General features: G+C 44.2%; 3 non-coding genes across 3 annotated transcripts; all 3 read right to left on the bottom strand.

The window, feature by feature from the left end:
* Positions 1 to 15,273: 15,273 nt before the first annotated feature.
* trnav-aac (transfer RNA valine (anticodon AAC)) lies at positions 15,274 to 15,346 on the bottom strand. The gene has a single exon. It is a non-coding gene; the product is annotated as a tRNA-Val (tRNA).
* A 3,031-nt stretch (positions 15,347 to 18,377) lies between these two features.
* trnag-gcc (transfer RNA glycine (anticodon GCC)) lies at positions 18,378 to 18,448 on the bottom strand. The gene has a single exon. It is a non-coding gene; the product is annotated as a tRNA-Gly (tRNA).
* Positions 18,449 to 20,761: 2,313 nt separating this feature from the next.
* On the bottom strand, positions 20,762 to 20,832 carry trnag-gcc (transfer RNA glycine (anticodon GCC)). The gene has a single exon. It is a non-coding gene; the product is annotated as a tRNA-Gly (tRNA).
* Between the last annotated feature and the right edge of the window lie 551 nt (positions 20,833 to 21,383).

The raw sequence follows: 21,383 nt of genomic DNA, 5'->3' as shown, positions 1-21,383 counted from the left end.
CTTTCTTTTGCTCTCGCTGGCAACGATCGGACCATGTTTCCGAGCGTGCGGTTGAATCTTTCCGTCTGACCGTTGCCCATAAGATGATATGGAGTGGTATGGGACTTTTTGACTCCTGAGACTTGTAGCAATTCTGCGATTAAGTGACTCTCAAAGTTTGCTCCTTTGTCAGAGTGTATCCGCTGGGGGAACCCATAGACACAGAAGAACTGGTTCCATAACTTCTGGGCAACCACCTTTGCTGTCTGGTTCGGGCAAGGAAACGCATGTGCCAGCTTCGTAAAATGATCTGTGATGACGAGTACATCAACGCTCTCTCCATCCCTTCCTTCTGCTGACCAGAAGTCTATGCACACCAGTTCCAACGCTGTGCTGGTCTGAATAGATTCCAACGGTGCCCTAGCCTCTGGCTCCATTGTCTTGCCAACCACACAGCGCTTACAGTAGGAGACATACTTCTTCACTTCCCCTTCCATTCCAGTCCAGAAGAACCTTTGACGTACCAAATGGAGTGTTCTAGTCTGGCCTTGGTGGCCGGCTTCATCATGGGTTCCCCTCAGAACGATGGCTTTAAGGGAGTCTGGCACCACCAGCTGGTACCTCTTCTTGACAACTCTGTCCTTAGATCTTCGGTAGAGGATCTCATCCTTGATTTCAAGTTTATCCCAATGCTTCAGCATTCTCAACACTTGGGCAGTCTCATGAGCCCTCTCTCTCCGCGAAGGTCTCCTCCTCCTCTCAACAAAGTACGCCACTCGGGCCAGCACCTGATCCGCCTTCTGTTTTCTCCGTATCACATCAGGAGAAAGGACTGGAAGAGTAGCCACTCCCCCTTCATGCTGAAGGATGCTGGCAGAATACTGGGCTAATTGGAATTTGCGCACTGGCACACTCGCATCCCACTCCAGACAGGATTCCAAAACTGCTTTCACTCCTTCAGAAGAGACTTGAGCCAGGATCTCACCACCTTGGATATTGACTGACAGTTTGAATGCGTCCTGGATGGACTCTGAAGTCACATACTCTGGGAACTCACTTGCCTTCCTAGCTCCAACGAACGGCTGTCGACTAAGCAGGTCTGCTGGGACATTCTAGGGCCCGGGGATGTACTTCAAGTCAAAGTCGAAGGGGGCCAGTTTAGAGACCCACCGCTGCTCACAGGCATCTAGCTTTGGTTTCGTCATTATATATGTTGTTATCTGTTAGGACTGTGAATCTATTCCCCTTCAGCCAATGGGTGAACTTATCACACACAGCCCACTTAAGAGCGAAGAACTCTAATCTGTGTGCTGGGTAACGGGACTGGGACCTTGACAGAGTCTTGCTTGCAAAAGCTACTGGTCTGGGCCTACTCTCACACTCAAATGTCTGGCTAAGTACTGCACCTAAGCCATCCATTGATGCATCTGTTGATAGGAGAAATGGTCTGTTAAAGTCTGGGTGAGCCAGCACGGCTGTTTGGGAGACAGCAGCTTTTAGCTTCTCCAGCGCCTCCCCACATTCAGAAGTCCAGTCTTCAGGTTTCAGACGTTTATGGGCCATGCCATGAGGTTTTCCTTTTTCTCCTTTCCGCTTACTTTTCTGTCCTGCAATCAGACGAAACAGTGGTTTGGCTAAACGTGAGAAACTCGCAATGAAGTGGGAATAATAGTTTGCCATACCAAGAAATGATCTGACCTTGGTGGGTGAAGGTGTTTTCCCATCATTTTCCATCAGGTCAGCTGCTGTGATGTCGTTGATTGCAGACACTTTTCCTGGGTCAGTTGCAATGCCCTCTGCCGTGACGATATGGCCTAAAAACTTGACAGATTTTCTGAGGAGGTAACATTTTTTTGCGCTAGCTTCAGGTTGTGTTCCTTAAGGCGGGAGAACACCATTTCGAGACGTCCAGGGCTTCCTGCTCAGTCTTCCCGAAAACCAGGAGATCATCCAAGTAGCACAGGAGGGACAAGTATTTCTGGTCGCCGAAGATCGAGGTCATCATTCTGGCGAATGTTGCTGGGCTGTTACATAACCCCTGAGCCATTCTGTTGTACTCAAATAAACCCGTGGGTGTTGTGCACACTGTGTACTTGCGGTCATCTTCATGTATGGGGATGTTGTAGAATCCCGAAGTCAAATCCATAGTACTGAAGAAGCAGTTCCCCCCTAAAGCAGCGAGAGCATCGGCTTGATGGGGCAATGGGTATGCATCTTTCTCTGTCCTCTGGTTCAACCATCTGAAATCAGTGCAAATTCTCAACTCTCCTGACGGCTTCCAAAACCAGGACAAGGGGGGAGGCCCACTCACTACTGGACTTTCGGATGATGCCCCACTCCTCCATTTCCTCCAGCGTCTGTCTCAGTTTCTGGTAGTCGGATGGAGAGACCCTCCTGTACGGCAGCCGGAAAGGCTTTTCATCTTTGAGTCGGATAGGGTGGATGACGTTCTTCGCTTCTCCACAGTCAAGTCGGTCCCTGGAGAAGATGCCTTCATACTGAGCAATAAGGTCCACTAGTTTTCCTTTCCACATGTCAGACACTTCACAGGACTCTATGTCAACTTCTTTTAAGCCCAACTCTTCCAACTTTTGTAGATACTCCTTCTTTGCCCTTTTTCCACTAACTGAACATTCTTCCCCAGCTTGGGTGACATTCTGAAGGGCAGACTGGACCTTACTGGGGTTCTCAGCATGGCTGGCATAGAGCTCTAGGTCTTCTAGGGCTAGGCATGGGTGCACATCGGCCAAGTTTGTGTTACGGCGGAGAATAATAGGGTGGTCCAACATGTTGATCACTTTCATGGGGACCCACTTGTCACCCCTCAAAGGACATACAGTGTGTCCTACTAGGACATTTCTCGGTGCAGATCGTGCTGTAGTGGCCTCTATGACTACAGTACTACCGACTGATAGCGGCACCTTTTCTTTCAGTTTTCCCCAGACCAAATGTTCATGTTGAGACATGAGAGTCACACTCTGCTTGAGCATTACAGTTCCCACTTTGTCTGGTATTTTGTCACCGTGCCAACGGTTCACGTTGGCTAGCATGCTGAGTAAAAGTCCATGTGAATCTCCTTTGGCAGGTTTGGAGAGGCTGTCCCAATACCACTTTGTTTTCTTAACCTGTTGCATTATGTGTTTTATGGCGTTCGATCCAACTATCATGTCATCTGTCTGTCCAGGTACAACTAAAACAGACACTGCCATCTTGCAATCTAAAAGATCAATGTTCAAGTCATATTCATACTTAGGCTGTGCCTGGTTGCCCCCACAGCCTACAAGAACTACTTGAGTTGGCTTTCTAGACTCTGGTTTTATCACATTACATCTCAGAAGTGTGTCTTCAGCTGACTCACTTAACGTACAGGTCATAGACCCACTATCTATCAGAGCTTGAAGTTCTACAATTTCTTGCACCATTACTGGAACATAGAAAAGACTGTCATTACTCTCTATTTTCGGATAAATCACCTCAGTTTTCATTGTGTTTCCAGTCCTTATATCTGTAGTGTTCTGTGGAGGTGTAACATGTTCGCCCACACCGCCCCCCTCTTGGCGTGAGCATGTTAGTTTAAAGCGGGGCCAGGGGGAGCCTCGGCAGTTGCCTCTCCAACTTGTTTTCTTGTTGGACATTCAAAGCCTCTGTGGCCTGTCCTGTGACACTTGAAACATAACCCCTCCTTAAAGCAGTGCGACTGAGTTGAATGGTCTGAGGCCTTACAAATTCTACAGGGACCAGCAGCAGTATTAGTTTGTGGCGTTCTGGCTGAAGTTCTCCTTTGATTTTGTTCCTGGGTTGACAGGAGCTTTTCCAGGAGAGAAATCACTTTGTTCAATGGAGCCTGATCACTGTTAGTGGGTGTGGCTGAATTATTTTGACCAACTGCATGTTGTTGAGTCATACACCAAGCGTCGGGGGTCATCACAACTTCTACCTTGGCAGTACTTTGCGCCCTGTGTCTGGCTGATTGTTTGTCTCGGTGATGGCTGTCAATCATTGCCTGCAAATCTCCAACGGTCCAATTTTCAATAGGCCTGCACCTAAGAGCGGCATATAGTGCCGGATCAGGGCAGTGCTTAACAAACATCATGGTCACCTCGTGACCTGGATCATCCACTCTTTTTCCCTGTCTTTGCAAGCACTCATTGGCAAGGTCAATTGCTTTGTTCAGTCTAACCCAATAATCCAAGCAGCTCTCTGACTGTCTTGGTAAGGTTTCATAGAAGTATCCTAATGGGATTGTTGATGAGATTGCCTCTCCAAAGTGCTGCCTCAAGATATTGTATATGGCTTCAGGATCTCTGCTTATGTTAACAAGAGGGTTTCCACGGAGCCCAATTCTGACTATGTCTTTAGCCCGCCCCATCAGTCTGTCCTGTATTTCTTGCCCCTTTTCTGATATACTGCATCCCTTCTTTTTCAAGTAAGCTTGCATAAGTTCTTGCCATTCAGTCACTGTGCACCGGTCTGTGCTATCACCCCGGAAGTGGGGTGGTTCTCTGACGTCTGACTTCAGAATTAGGTTGACCTTTGACCAATCAGGTATTTCTACTATTGGTTGGGGAGGGGAAGTGCTTGGACCAGCCCCTGCTAGACTAGCGGCAACTTGATTACCTATTTCACTGCCCAGTTGTTTGACTAACTCTGCTAGGGCTTGCAATTGGGTTCGGTTTTCATTTTCACCCCCTATGGCCTTCTGGGACTCTTCACTGTCATCGTTGCCTGGTTGGCTACTGCTAACATGCTCTGGTTGGCTACTACTAACACTTGGCACTCTAGTGTCGACTGCTGGGTATCTAAGAGGACTGGCTCTAGCACTATGTTCCACCATACTGGCCAACTGAGCCCCCCGCCCCACCCCAGTGGCCATACCTTGTGAACCTCTCACAGTAACACCAACCGGAGTAACATGTACATTGTTATCACCAACACCTGATATGTCTTCTCTCTCCTGTTCTGTAATCTCATACAACTGAGGTATACGCAACATATTGTCCAAAGTTCACCTTGCCCTCAAATGTTTTAAACGTGTGATGTCGATCCAGTTCTGTGTAGGAGTCCCCCGGCGATCTGCTGCAGCTGATCTGTTGATCCGGGTCACGGCACCAATCTGTAGCGGGTTTCTTATGCACCACAGGAGAACCAAGAAATGAAGAGCGACACCACGGCTGTCTTTTAGGCTTTTATGTTGATCTGCAATAGTATTGTGAAAAGACAGGACAGGAACACATCAGTCTCCAATGCACCACCTGACAAGTTGTTCTTTCTCTCTCAGTGTTTTCTCAGACTCTCACAATCACACTCATACATAAAGCCATAATGTATAGTATAAAATAATAACCAGTCCTTAATACAAAGAATGTATAATCTTAATTCTTAGACAATAGAACCATACCTGCAATAGTATTGTGAAAAGACAGGATAGGAACACATCAGTCTCCAATGCACCACCTGACAAGTTGTTCTACACAGGAGCATGAAGAAAAGTAAAACACATATCCTGTCTCACATCCCCAATACATTGCTAGGTGCTTTCAGTGTTGATAGTAGCAAAATACAACAACTCATGTACAAAACCACTGCAACACAAACAAGTTACAACGTAAAATCGCCTTAGAGGGCAAAAACTACATCCCCCATAATGCAACACCAGCACTAGTTGGCAGCTCAGCTAGCCGTCTGCATCACAGAAAGAAAGGCATGCTAGTTAGCAACACTTTTAGCACTCTGTAACTATATTAATAACAACAATAAAACTCTGAAAGTTACGTGTTTCGATAGTCTCACATCCCCTTATAACAATATCTACAGCATTAACCTTGGGACGTTTTATTTATTTCACGTTACGGACTTCTACAAAGGAGTAATCTGCAACCCCTACCTTTCTCTCTCAGTGTTTTCTCAGACTGAGGAGAGCGGGAGCTATGGGTAGTATCAGGGTGTTAGTAGGTGACGTAAGCACCCAGATAAAATAAAATAAATGTAATGAAACAAAACCTGAAGATATTAACATCATTCAGCTACTGTAGCTGCCTACCTAACATCAACAGGCATCACCAGTAGCGCAACAATTAAAATTAGAAACCAAAAGTAAAGTTCCTGGCGATCATAGCGATCTGACTCCCCCCTTCTGTCTGAACTTGGAATATTCCTGTTCGCGGGCTTTGGCCATTGACCCTCAACCTGATTGTTCTGTTCTGCGTTGTGTGCTATTCTAATAATTTGAAGTTTGCTGGAATAACCATTTTAACTCTACTACAAGAGAATTTAATGTTAATTTCTCGACCATAACCTGCCTCCAACAATGTTTTTGAGAATTTGGCAGTAGGTCTATGTTTTTTGGACGTTGAAACTTACCAATAGCAACATGTAACCGGTGTCTGAAATACCCTACTCTTGCCCATTTGTTCAGCTCCAATGCCATGTTGACCATATTCGCTCCGCTGTCGGTAGTCATACATACTTGACGCGATTCTTTCAAGCCCCAGAAAGTGCCTCCCTCAGCCCAGCTGCAGTTATTTCTCTGGTGTGGTCATCTGAGAAATAAGAGGTCTGAAGGCCTTTACTTTGCAGCTTCCAGTTGTCGTCAATGTAATGAATCGTGAGGCTAATGTATGGCCCTGTGGTCCGGCTTGACCATAAGTCGGCAGTGATAGAGAAGAATACAGCGTTATGGATTTCGTTGGCAACTCTGTGCCGACATTCTATGTAGAGTTCTGGCAGAAATGTTTTGGTGAAGTATTTACGGCTCGGGATCTTGTATCTTGGGTCTAGAGTTCGAATCAACTTTCTGAAACCGTCTTTCTCCACAGTTTGAATTGGTTCCATGTATTTTTCTATGTAATATGTAATTGCACTAGTTATCTCATTCCACTTCTTGCTCTTCTTGTCATAGGGAGTACCACTAACGAATGATGCCTTGAGTGATAATTGAGTGCGGGTCTGGCTTGAAGATATCTTGGGACTTGCTCCACTGCTCCGGGGGTTTGTTGCACACATTCTGGTAGATTCTTCATATTCATGCACATGCAGGGTTTTCAGGTGGAGTAAATTCTTACACAGGGACATTCAAAGTCAATCTTAAATTAATCATTTTTTATTTGTCAGCGCGCTGGAGAGGTTCCAACAAACTTAATGCACCATAGTGAATGTTTGTCAGAAGCTCTGCCTGGGCAGACCCAGCAGTTGTCTTATATACGGCTATACACAGACAAGTTATATTTGCATGATTTAGCATATTTAATTAATCATTTACCGGTTTGTTTCATTCACGTCACCGACCAATACTGGTTCATAACATGTGACAGACCAATATCTCACTAGACTTTCTCTCTAAGCTGAGACCTTGAAACTGAGATATCTTTTGTTCGTTCTCAAAATACGGGCTGGGCGTACTGCCAAATTGCAGCAACTGATAGTGAGGATTTGTACAGTCAGCCACTTGCATGAACCGACATTGGTTATTAGAACAGCACATGAATAGATGAAAGAAATTAGTTATAACAAAAGCACAAACATTACAATTCCCATTACAAAACAACTTACACAGTATTGTTTGTTGGTCGAGGTCGGATATCTTAAAGCCAAACCAGTTCTAAACGATGGAGGCCCCCTTTTTTCGAACCAATTCTTCGTCGTCCTGCAAACTTCAATAGCGTTATTTTCCTTGTCTTCGGTCATCCTCAATGCTTGCTTACACTTTTGCGCTTTATTTTTGGACACTTTTGCTAACGAAAGGAGTTTACTTCACTAAATGTTTGCTTACTCTGCAGTTGTCACACCAGCCTTAACATTGGCTCCCCCTCCTGTCCAGCTCAGGCGTTCGGCGTCGCCGGCCTTCTAGCTGCTGCCGAACCTGCTGCTGGCAAACGCCCTTCACTCATCAACCCGAACTTGTCTCATCATCATCATCACACACACACACACACACACACACACACACACACACACACACACACACACACACACACACACACACACACACACACACACACACACACACACACACACACACACACACACACACACCTGGTTCTAATCCCCACTCTGTCACTGTATATATACTCCCTCTGTCATTTGTCTTTGTCAATCATTGTAAATGTTGCTTGTTTTCCTGAGAGGAATCTCTCGTACTATTTCCTGAGTACTTTATTATTTTGCACATTGGGTTTCGTCCCGCTTTTATATATGGTGCTTTAATAAATAATTCAGTAGTTCTAAACCTGCGACTGCCTCCTGCCTACTCCTCTCTACAGCTGTCACAGAATGACCGACCCAAGAGAACAGGAAGCAGCAGAACATCAAGACCTCTCCGCTATAGGAGCGAAGCTTCTACACCCCGACTCGTGCCTGGAGCTGCAGGCTACACCACCACCTTCCCAGCTCCCTGAAGAGGCTGAACCTGTGTCAGGCCAGGTGGGCCCTACTCTTCTAGGGTTTGACTTTACCCTCTCCTACCGGCCGGGATCTTAGAACGTCAAGGCCGATGCGTTGTCCCAGGTGCATGACACAGAGGATCAGAGGGAGAAAGTGACACCCATTATTCCCCTGTCCCGCATTGTGGCTCCCGTCGTCTGGAATGTGGACGCGGATCACCTGCCCACTGTCCCGAGGGGCGTACCTACGTGCCCTCTGATGTGCGGGACTGTCTCCTCGCCTGGGCACACACAGCACCTGTGTCTGGACACCCAGGTATAGCCCGTACTATCGACTGACTCTCCACAAAGTACTTGTGGCCCACCTTGGCCCAGGACGTCCGGGTTTATGTCTCTTCCTGCTCCACCTGCGCACAGAGCAAGACACCAAGACACCTCCAATTTGGAAAACTCCACTCGCTGCCGGTTCCACAACAACCCTGGTCCCATCTCTCCATGGACTTTGTCATAGACCTCTCCCCCTTGGAGGGGCACATCACCATCCTGGTCATTGTGGACCGGTTTTCCAAAGCCTGTCATTTGATTCCTCTGCCTGGTCTCCCTTCGGCCATGCAGACTGCAGAGGCTCTCTTCTCTCACGTCTTCCAGCACTACGGGATCCCGGAGGACATTGTGTCTGACCGTGGTCCTCAGTTCACCTCACGTGTCTGGAAGGCCTTCGTGGAACGACTGGGGGTCACGGTCAGCCTCACCTCTGAGTACCGTCCGCAGTCAAATGGGCAGGTGGAAATGGTAAATCCAGAACTGGGTTGGTACCTTCGTAGTTACTGTCAGGACCGGCCTGCGTTTCTGCCTTGGGCAGAATATGCACAAACCTCCCGCCGTCACTCCTCCACTAACCTCACACTTTTTCAGTGTGTTCTAGGCTATCAGACGGCCCTGGCACCGGAGTCAGATCACAACAGCCTTCGCTTTGGCTCCCCCTCCTGTCCAGCTCAGGCGTTCGACTTCGCCGGCCTTCTAGCTGCTGCTGAACCTGCTGCCGACAAACACCCTTTACTCATCAACCCTGAATTTGTCTCGTCATCATTACACACACCTGGTTCCAATCCCCACTCTATCACTGTATATATACTCCCTGTCATTTGTCTTTCTAAATGTTGCTTGTTTTCCTAACAGGAATCTCTCTAACTATTTTCTGAGTACTTTATTATTTTGCACATTGGGTTTCATCCTGCTTTCATATATGGTGCTTTAATAAATAATTCAGTAGTTCTAAACCTGCGACTCCCTCCTGCCTACTCCTCTCTACACTTGTGACACGCATGCTTGTTTCTTGACTTTTATTGGCAGGCAGATTGCATGTAATGTCCATGCTTAGCGTTTTTTTTTCTTTGCTAAGAAAGGCTATATTTTTTGAAGAAAAAAAAAACTATTTGAACTATCCTACCAGGCTGTATCACTCGACTGACATTTTTTACTAAACAAAAACGCCTCATTTCATAAATTAATTAATGTATCATGATATGCACGATATGGCAAAATCCATATCATGGCACATCAGAGACCAATGCACATTCATACCGGTATACCGCCCACCCCTAGAACTAGGTCCTGCCTCTCGCTGAATAGTGTAAAGCAGATTATTCAGTTGACGTTCCTATCGGTCCTAGACTATGCAACATGATCTCAATAAACGCAGCTGCCACTTCATTAATGCCATTACATGCAGTTTATCATAGCGCACTGCACTTTATTACAAGTGACAATTTCTGTACTTCTGACTGTGTTCTACCAGAAAGATGGTTGGCCCACGTTGATGTCACGTAGGTTGATATATTGCTGTTTTCATTTATAAAGCCCTTAGACAAAAAGTCCCAATATACCTAACATGATACACACCCAGTCTCATGGATGGCTAGCTCTGGAAATTATTTTGGTCTCTACGGAGTTAGGTAAATCAGGTTTTAGTTTCTTGCACCTTATTTGTGGAAACATCTTAAAAATGTTCTTAAATTTTATGTTTTGGTGCCTCTAAGCCAATTCAGAAAGCTGATTGAGGACATTTTTACTGATGAATGTGTTTGGTTTTTATGACCTTGTTTATCTTTGTTTGCATTTTGTATTTTGATGTGTGTATTTTCTGTAATTTCTGTAATTCAGGGCTCATCTGTTAAAGAGACCTTGGTCTTAGTATGACTCCCTGATAAATAAATAAAAAACATTTCAATGACTTTATTACAAATAGAAAACATCTTTGTCAGCCCCAATAGAGGATGCATTGAGTAGAAGAGCGTCGTTTTTAAACCCAAAGGGCCAAATGGGTCAATGCTTCCGGGAACGCCTATTTGAAAAGCAGTTTCTAGGCATCTTCATACTAAACAATCTTTGGTAGAACTTTCAGTCAAGCACCAGCAGTGATGCCAATTTAGCAATTTTGTTGCTCGATTTAGCAACTTTTCAGACTACCCTGGCAACTTTTTTTTCAAACAGCACCTAGCAACAAATTTAGCTACTTTTAAAATTGTATTTGGAACTTTTAGCAACTTTTGAAAAGTGACTCAAACGCTAAAATGCACGCATTTTCTCTCTAAATGACACAAAAACTATTTTCTCTGTCACACACTCAGTCACAAAACACGTGCCTAGCTGCAAAAGTGCATTGTGAGTGACGTCAGCAGCAGGCGCTCAGCTGTGCACAGGCAGAAGCAATTTCAGCAAATTACAAATCATTGTTGGCTGACTGCAGCAGCAGTAGTACGTGTTCGACGAGCCAAACCCAATGAATATAGTTGGTCACGAATGTTTGATCTTGAATAGAACTTACAACATCAATCAACATGTCTCAATCAAAATTGTACAGAAAAGAGTGGGAGTCTGTACCTGAACAAATGTCGAATCATATTTTTTGCAGAGATGGCCAGTCAATTTGAGTGACGTTATTGTGTATTCTACGCAATGACGCAGTTTTACGTTATCACGCAATGACATCACAACGTAATTTATCAACATCTAGCAACAAATCAACCTGCCTCTAGCAATTTACATTTACATTTAAGTCATTTAGCAGACGCTCTTATCCAGAGCGACTTACAAATTGGTGCATTCACCTTATGATATCCAGTGGAACAACCACTTTACAATAGTGCATCTAAATCTTTTAGGGGGGGGGTTAGAAGGATTACTTTATCCTATCCTAGGTATTCCTTAAAGAGGTGGGGTTTCAGGTGTCTCCGGAAGGTGGTGATTGACTCCGCTGTCCTGGCGTCGTGAGGGAGCTTGTTCCACCATTGGGGTGCCAGAGCAGCGAACAGTTTTGACTGGGCTGAGCGGGAACTGTGCTTCCTCAGAGGTAGGGGGGCCAGCAGGCCAGAGGTGGATGAACGCAGTGCCCTTGTTTGGGTGTAGGGCCTGATCAGAGCCTGAAGGTATGGAGGTGCCGTTCCCTTCACAGCTCCGTAGGCAATCACCATGGTCTTGTAGCGGATGCGAGCTTCAACTGGAAGCCAGTGGAGAGAGCGGAGGAGCTGGGTGACGTGAGAGAACTTGGGAAGGTTGAACACCAGACGGGCTGCGGCGTTCTGGATGAGTTGTAGGGGTTTAATGGCACAGGCAGGGAGCCCAGCCAACAGCGAGTTGCAGTAATCCAGACGGGAGATGACAAGTGCCTGGATTAGGACCTGCGCCGCTTCCTGTGTGAGGCAGGGTCGTACTCTGCGAATGTTGTAGAGCATGAACCTACAGGATCGGGTCACCGCCTTGATGTTAGTGGAGAACGACAGGGTGTTGTCCAGGATCACGCCAAGGTTCTTAGCACTCTGGGAGGAGGACACAAGGGAGTTGTCAACCGTGATGGCGAGATCATGGAACGGGCAGTCCTTCCCCGGGAGGAAGAACAGCTCCGTCTTGCCGAGGTTCAGCTTGAGCTGGTGATCCGTCATCCACACTGATATGTCTGACAGACATGCAGAGATGCGATTCGCCGCCTGGTTATCAGAAGGGGGAAAGGAGAAGATTAATTGTGTGTTGTCTGCATAGCAATGATAGGAGAGACCATGTGAGGATATGACAGAGCCAAGTGACTTGGTGTATAGCGAGAATAGGAGAGGGCCTAGAACAGAGCCCTGGGGGACACCAGTGGTGAGAGCGCATGGTGCGGAGACAGATTCTCGCCACGCCACCTGGTAGGAGCGACCTGTCAGGTAGGACGCAATCCAAGCGTGGGCCGCGCCGGAGATGCCCAACTCGGAGAGGGTGGAGAGGAGGATCTGATGGTTCACAGTATCAAAGGCAGCAGATAGGTCTAGAAGGATGAGAGCAGAGGAGAGAGAGTTAGCTTTAGCAGTGCGGAGAGCCTCCGTGACACAGAGAAGAGCAGTCTCAGTTGAATGCCCAGTCTTGAAACCTGACTGATTAGGATCAAGAAGGTCATTCTGAGAGAGATAGCAGGAGAGCTGGCCAAGGATGGCACGTTCAAGAGTTTTGGAGAGAAAAGAAAGAAGGGATACTGGTCTGTAGTTGTTGACATCGGAGGGATCGAGTGTAGGTTTTTTCAGAAGGGGTGCAACTCTCGCTCTCTTGAAGACGGAAGGGACGTAGCCAGCGGTCAAGGATGAGTTGATGAGCGAGGTGAGGAAGGGGAGAAGGTCTCCGGAAATGGTCTGGAGAAGAGAGGAGGGGATAGGGTCAAGTGGGCAGGTTGTTGGGCGGCCGGCCGTCACAAGACGCGAGATTTCATCTGGAGAGAGAGGGGAGAAAGAGGTCAAAGCACAGGGTAGGGCAGTGTGAGCAGGACCAGCGGTGTCGTTTGACTTAGCAAACGAGGATCGGATATCGTCAACCTTCTTTTCAAAATGGTTGACGAAGTCATCCGCAGAGAGGGAGGATGGGGGGGGGGGGGAGGAGGATTCAGGAGGGAGGAGAAGGTAGCAAAGAGCTTCCTAGGGTTAGAGGCAGATGCTTGGAATTTAGAGTGGTAGAAAGTGGCTTTAGCAGCAGAGATAGAAGAGAAGAATGTAGAGAGGAGGGAGTGAAAGGATGCCAGGTCCGCAGGGAGGCGAGTTTTCCTCCATTTCCGCTCGGCTGCCCGGAGCCCTGTTCTGTGAGCTCGTAGTGAGTCGTCGAGCCATGGAGCTGGAGGGGAGGACCGAGCCGGCCTGGAGGATAGGGGACAGAGAAAATCAAAGGATGCAGAAAGGGAGGAGAGGAGGGTTGAGGAGGCAGAATCAGGAGATAGGTTGGAGAAGGTTTGAGCAGAGGGAAGAGATGATAGGATGGAAGAGGAGAGAGTAGCGGGAGAGAGAGAGCGAAGGTTGGGACGGCGCAATACCATCCGAGTAGGGGCAGAGTGAGAAGTGTTGGATGAGAGCAAGAGGGAAAAGGATACAAGGTAGTGGTCGGAGATTTGGAGGGGAGTTGCAATGAGATTAGTGGAAGAACAGCATCTAGTAAAGATGAGGTCAAGCGTATTGCCTGCCTTGTGAGTAGGGGGGGGAAGGTGAGAGGGTGAGGTCAAAAGAGGAGAGGAGTGGAAAGAAGGAGGCAGAGAGGAATGAGTCAAAGGTAGACGTGGGGAGGTTAAAGTCACCCAGAACTGTGAGAGGTGAGCCATCCTCAGGAAAGGAACTTATCAAGGCGTCAAGCTCATTGATGAACTCTCCAAGGGAACCTGGAGGGCGATAAATGATAAGGATGTTAAGCTTGAAAGGGCTGGTAACTGTGACAGCATGGAATTCAAATGAGGAGATAGACAGATGGGTCAGGGGAGAAAGAGAGAATGTCCACTTGGGAGAGATGAGGATTCCAGTGCCACCACCCCGCTGGCTCGATGCTCTAGGGGTATGCGAGAACACGTGGGCAGACGAAGAGAGAGCAGTAGGAGTAGCAGTGTTATCTGTGGTAATCCATGTTTCCGTCAGCGCCAGGAAGTCTAGGGACTGGAGGGTAGCATAGGCTGAGATGAACTCAGCCTTGTTGGCTGCAGACCGGCAGTTCCAGAGGCTGCCGGAGACCTGGAACTCCACGTGGGTCGTGCGCGCTGGGACCACCAGGTTAGAGTGGCAGCGGCCACGCGGTGTGAAGCGTTTGTATGGCCTGTGCAGAGAGGAGAGAACAGGGATAGACAGACACATAGTTGACAAGCTACAGAAGTGTTGTTTCTTGTATTATTGTCTCTTGTGTCTTTAGAGAACTGTTTCACTTTGATATCCTTTTTCTTCTGTCCTGATTTTCTCTTTCTTTTATTCTGTTAACTAGATATTCTTTGTTGTTCTTCGTTAGCTAGCTAGCTTCTTCCAAAAGAGTCCCTAGCAACAATTTACCCTGAAAATTAGTTGGCAACACTGAGCACCAGTCCTCAAGAGAACCTTCATAACAATATTGTGACAGTGTGCAAGCCATGAACAGTGGCCTGGAAATACAATTACATTGCTAAAGTACGCAAATAATTAGTAAGAAACAACTGTCATCATTACAATGTCCTCAACTTTACTGTGGACAGATGGCAATGTTACCATTACCTAGCAAAGTTTGTAAAAAAATTACCTAGCCATGCTAAAGTTAGCTAGCTATAATCCGGTGCTCTCCCCTCAATTTGAACTTTCTGGCTAACGTTATACTGCATCTTCAAGTCAAACTGACGACATCACAATGACAAAAGGTTTTCCCACCATTTTTTTGCCTCTTTTAGAAATGCAATTGTATTTCCAAGCTACTATAATGCACTTTTGACTAAATCTTAATCAACACCAATTGATACATGCATTGAGTATAACGTTCAGTCAGGAGTCAGTGTCCCAAAGAATGTTAAAAACAATATTGTTACAAAATTGTGCAACACATGAATATTGTATTTATTTGTTTGTTTATTTTCACACATTGGCCATAGATTAACACTACTATTTACTTTTTGAAAATGTGTTTCCGCCCGGTCTCGAACCGGGGACCTTTCGCGTGTTAGGCGAACGTGATAACCACTACACTACGGAAACTGAAAAATCAACTAGAAGTACTCCAAATAAACCAACTGCATATTAACTTAACCTATAGCATACAGTAGCTTCTAAACAGCAAGTTCCCATGTACATATAGATATAGGTTATTATAAGAAATGCTGTAGATACAAAAAACAGGGAGTCACCATTAAGACCAGGGTCTCTTTCGCAAGGGAGCCCTGCACATACATTTCATACACAAAATCAAATCAAATACAAACAAAAATAAAGCACAACAATCAAAAAACACAGAAACATTCCTCAGCAAATAGTTCCCCAATCAATATTTTTAAATTGCAGAGCGTCAAATTGCACTGCATTTTGCAGTTGGTTCCAGCAATGAGGTGCATTTAAACTAAAAGCGGAATAACCTAATTCGGTGGAGACTTTTTATACTATAACAACAAAGTTAAGTAAATTGTAAGCTTGTGTAGTATATAATGTATGTATACTGTTCTCCTTACAGCCAATCATGGCGTTTAATGATCATATTCTACATTATCTCTTGCCCATGATAACCAATTACAGATGCGCATAACGAAAACAAATGTCCATCCAAGTAAAATGGTGAGGTTTCAGGTATATCGATTACAATTCACACCCCTGAGTCAATACATGTTAGATTACAGCAGTGAGTATTTCTGGCCAAGTCTAAGAGTTTTGCACACCTGGATTGTACAATATTTGCATTATTCTTTAAAAAATTCTTCAAGCTCCGTCAAGTTGGTTGTTGATCATCTCTAATCATAGAAGTACATAGAATCCCTATTAATTCAGTATGATCTCTGAGCCTAGTTGTAAAGAATTGTAATTTAACTTTTAATTAAAATTTTCAGGTATATCGATTGCAAATCAACATTGAAAAAGGTTCAAACAAAAGAGTATGTCTCCCCGTCGGGGAATTGAACCCCGGTCTCCCGCGTGACAGGCGGGGATACTAACCACTATACTAACGAGGACTACACATGCAGAAGAACACAATAGTTATTATATAACTGATCACCACATTATCATTTTTGTGATGGTTTGTAATTGTAAACTGAGGTACAGTGCATTCACAAAGCATTTACACTCCATTATGTGTGTTACAGCCAGGGGTGAAAGTAAGCTCATATGGTCCAGTACGGTGTCCCGAAAAATAAATATGCAGTACCAGTAAAACATGAGCCTATCACAATAATTACAACTAAATGTCAAGAAAACTGTAGGCTATTACACCACTTTTTATCATTACCGCATGTCAGGCATGAAAAATGAACGAATTGACTTGAAAATGGGTGGAACCTATGCTCCAAAATGCGATGTGGTTAGAGTAAAAGCAGCTGTCTGTTTAAACGACTAGCACACAGTTCAGACACCCATGCATACCCCACAAGACATGCCACTAGAGGTCTCGTCACAGACCCCAAGTCCAGAAAATACTATGGGAGGCGCACCTTACTACATACAGCCATGACTACATGGAACTGATGCAAGCAGTAGAATCAGATTTGAAAAAACTGATAAAAATACACCTTATTGAACAGCGGGGACTGTGAAGCAACACAAACATAGGCACAGACACACGCATACAAGATAACATACGCACTATTTACACACGTACAAATGGATTTGCTGTTGTAGATATGTGGTAGTGGATTAGTGGCCTGAGGGCACACACTTAGTGTGTTGTGAAATCTGTTATGTAATGTTCTTAAAATTGTATAATTGCCTTAATTTTACCGGACTCCAGGAAGAATGGGGATCCATAATAAATACAAATAAGTCAACCACAGGGATCGGAGCAGGTAAACATACTACTACAAGAAGTGGTAGAGGGAAGAGCGGATAATAACAAATTACATGGTTTCGCTGACAACGTCACGAAAACGATGCGCGTCTTTCAATGCGGCAGAAGTCAGTATGTTGTTGTGATTCTGGATGGTCAGATAACTAGAAACAATGACAAGAACCTGTCATGTAGGGAATAGTAGATGTCTCGTTTCAGCTAGTTTTATCTTGTTCTTGATACCATGTCTTGTTTTGAGGTATTTTAACTTATGTCACGTCTATGTGTAGTAGAGTTAAAATGGTTATTCCAGCAAACTTCAAATTATTAGAATAGTACACAACGCAGAACAGAACAATCAGGTTGAGGGTCAGTGGCCAAAAGCCCGCGAACAGGAATGTTCCAAGTTCAGACAGAAGGGGGGAGTCAGATCGCCAGGAACTTTACTTTTGGTTTCTAATTTTAATTGTTGCGCTACTGGTGATGCCTGTTGATGTTAGGTAGGCAGCTACAGTAGCTGAATGATGTTAACATCTTCAGGTTTTGTTTCATTAAATGTATTTTATTTTATCTGGGTGCTTACGTCACCTACTGACACCCTGGTACTACCCATAGATCCCGCTCTCCTGAGTCTGAGAAAACACTGAGAGAGAAAGAACAACTTGTCAGGTGGTGCATTGGAGACTGATGTGTTCCTGTCCTGTCTTTTCATAATACTATTGCAGATCGACATAAAAGCCTAAAAGACAGCCGTGGTGTCGCTCTTCATTTCTTGGTTCTCCTGTGGTGCATAAGAAACCCGCTACATATGTTAATATGGCTAAAATTCACTCTAGCTAGCACTCACTGTATATAGACTTTTTGTTTTATTTTCTTCTACTGTATTATTGACTGTATGTTTTGTTTATTCCATGTGTAACTCTGTGTTGTTGTATGTGTCGAATTGCTATGCTTTGTCTTGGCCAGGTAGCAGTTGCAAATGAGAACTTGTTCTCAACTAGCCTACCTGGTTAAATAAAGGTGAAATAAATAAAATAAAAACAACAACTGTAACAATATATTTGAGAGACAACAAGTGTTCATTGTGCAAATGTATTTGTTTTCAATAAACATTGGAGACAAAATATAGTTCACATGTCAACAATCTAAGTCAACCTTGTCTGTTTTGCCCCATAGTTGCCCACGTGTCGGTTTTGTTGCTCAACCACCAAACCTTCTATAAACCAAAATAACATGGTTGACCGAAGTAAAACATACTGATGCATTGGCCGGGAATCGAACCCGGGCCTCCCGCGTGGCAGGCGAGAATTCTACCACTGAACCACCAATGCTTAGCAGTACATCAAAATCTAGATCTATAGATCTATATAACAGTCAATTATGCATGACATTATTATTTTTTGGTAAGAATACATGAAATACGGCACTCATCATTTGCATCTCAAATTGGACAACTGTAAACGTCATGAGAAAGATTAGAAATCAGTAAATACAAAATACATCAACAGTATGACCACCAGGTGGAGCTCTAGCTCAGGGGAAAAAGTCTAAATTTGGGAGGCCAAAATAACTTCTCCACAAAACTGTTGCCACCACATCCATGACGGGCAGATTGGAAATCTAAATTATTCTCTGCAGTGCAATCATGCAATTTCTACAAAATGTTCATCATAAAATGCTCAATCCAAACGATAGACACTTGCGATTAACCCCAGTCACTTTGTATCCAATGGTTTTTATAAAACTGACAAGCCTATCACAATAATTAAAACTAAAATGTCAAGAACACTGTAGGCTATTACACCACTTGTTATCATCACAGCATGTCAGGCATGAAAAATGAACGAATGGATTTGAAAACTGGTTGAACCTATGCTCAACAATGCGATGTGGTTAGACGAAAACAACACAGAGATACGCAGACAACAGTGGATGCATAACTACTGGCCTAATGACAATCGCAAAATGTCATTACACTTTTTGGTGTTTTGTGTAACAGATGTCTCTTTCCCTTCACCACTGTTTGGAGGCTGGAAATACTGTATGTTGTGAGTGGATGAACATGCACATGTATCCTAGCAAAGGAGTCCTTTGAAGTGATTGACAATCAGATGAAAACATGACTGGTTGTGTTGATGCCACAATAAAAAAGTAATACATTTTAATTAAAAGTTAAATGACAAATCTTTACAACTAGGCTCAGAGATCATACTGAATTAATAGGGATTCTATGTACTTCTATGATTAGAGATGATCAACAACCAACTTGACGGAGCTTGAAGAATTTTTAAAAGAATAATGCAAATATTGTACAATCCAGGTGTGCAAAACTCTTAGACTTGGCCAGAAATACTTACTGCTGTAATCTAACATGTATTGACTCAGGGGTGTGAATTACGGGTGTGAAAAAAAATGTTTTTTTACAAAATTAAAATCACAGTGCAGTTATCACAAAACTACCATTATCAGGCCCTGATCATCAACTTAAACTGACTTATTTTAATGAAATATATACCGAATGCAACAATGCTGTAAAGTAGGAGATCTGGATCTTTCAAATTAATTTGCCACGGATATAAAGCGATCCGCACATCATCGTCGTTAACAGTTGGGAAAATGGCAGGTAGTGAGAAAGGGAAGTGACAGCAGCGACTTTCTATATGGCAATAGGCTACTTACTTTGAGAAGTTAAATGAGAAAGTGATGAAATGCAAACTCTGCATGGTGGAATTGAGCTACAGTGGCAGTACAGGTGCACCCGTTGCTGGCATCGGTGTGATAAGACAGAGTGAGAAAATCACAACTGATTACTGAAATGATTGAGAATGGTTGCAAATCAACTGCAATGCTAAATTATGTTGCTTTCAATACCCTAATGGCATATCTAGATTTTAATTAATTAAATTAAGTAGGCAAGTCAGTTAAGAACAAATTCTTATTTACATTGAGGGCCTACCCCGGCCAAACCCAAACCTGACGACACTGGGACAATTGTGCGCCGCCCAATCACGGCCGGTTGTGATACAACCTGGAATTGAACCAAGGTCGTAGTGACACCTCTAGCACTGAGATGCAGTGCCTTTGACCCCTGCGCCAATCTAGAATCTGACTTGCTGGATGTCTATAAACACACTTTCATACATCACTGTAGGTTATCCCCTAGTTACCACGGCCACAAAGTCAAAATTGTCTATATCGGTACATCGAACTGCATTGCCCCCCAGCGGTCATATGCAGAACCACATCTGAATTGTGAACATTGCAGTTAATATTTTAAGAGAAATTGTACATTTGTCACATCCCTAGTGTGAATACTTATGTAAATGAGATCTGTATTTAATTTGCAATCATTTTGCTAAAATGTCTAAAAACATGTTTTCACTGTCATTATAGGGTATTGGGTGTTAATTGTTGAGAAAAAAAATCTATTTAATCCATTTAGAATTCAGGCTGTAACAACAAAACGTGGATTTAAGTCAAAGGGTTTGAATAGTTTCTGAACATTCTGAACATATATGGCCAATATACCACAGCTAATGGCTGTGGCCAGGCATTCCGCATTGCATCGTGCGAAGAGCAGCCCTTAGCCGTATATTTGCCACACTTGCTTAAATAACATGGGTGACCGAAGCAAAACATTTTAATGCATTGGCCGGGAATCGAACCCGGGCCTCCCGCGTGGCAGGCGAGAATTCTACCACTGAACCACCAATGCTTATTACTAGATAAAAATCTAGGTCTATAAATAGTTTCATAAAACAGTAATTTTTGCATGGCAGTAGTTTGTTTTGGTAAGAACACATGTGGGGATGGATGCAAACTGGGCCCAAAAAGGCGACACTTTTTTTTTGCACTGAAACATGCAAAAAAAAATCCCAGCTAGGGAGAAATGCAGGTTTGAACTAATTAAACAACAAAGAATATGATCTACAGTCTCTGTGTGTAAAATAAAAAGTGGTTAATGTGAACCTAACTCACAGCAAAAAAAATGTAAAGGAAGCAATCCAGTGTTATTTGTTACCTAGACTTTACTGCAAATGACACAAGTCTTAAGAAAAAAAAAACAATACACTAATATTGCAGTTAGCCATGACAGCCTTTATAATAGAACACTTGTGACCACACACATCTAAATATTGCACTTGGGGAAAAAACAGCTCAAGTTGAAATACAATGAAACAAACAGGCATTCTATTTTTGCTCTATTATAGTCGCCACTATAGTAGACATCGATCAAGTGCAAAGGGCTACATGTGTGCAAAAATA

This window comes from Salmo salar, chromosome 10 (genome assembly GCF_965601325.2).
Source record: "Salmo salar chromosome 10, fSalSal1, whole genome shotgun sequence".
NCBI lineage: Eukaryota > Metazoa > Chordata > Actinopteri > Salmoniformes > Salmonidae > Salmo > Salmo salar.
This window is presented reverse-complemented; position numbering and strand designations above follow the sequence as displayed.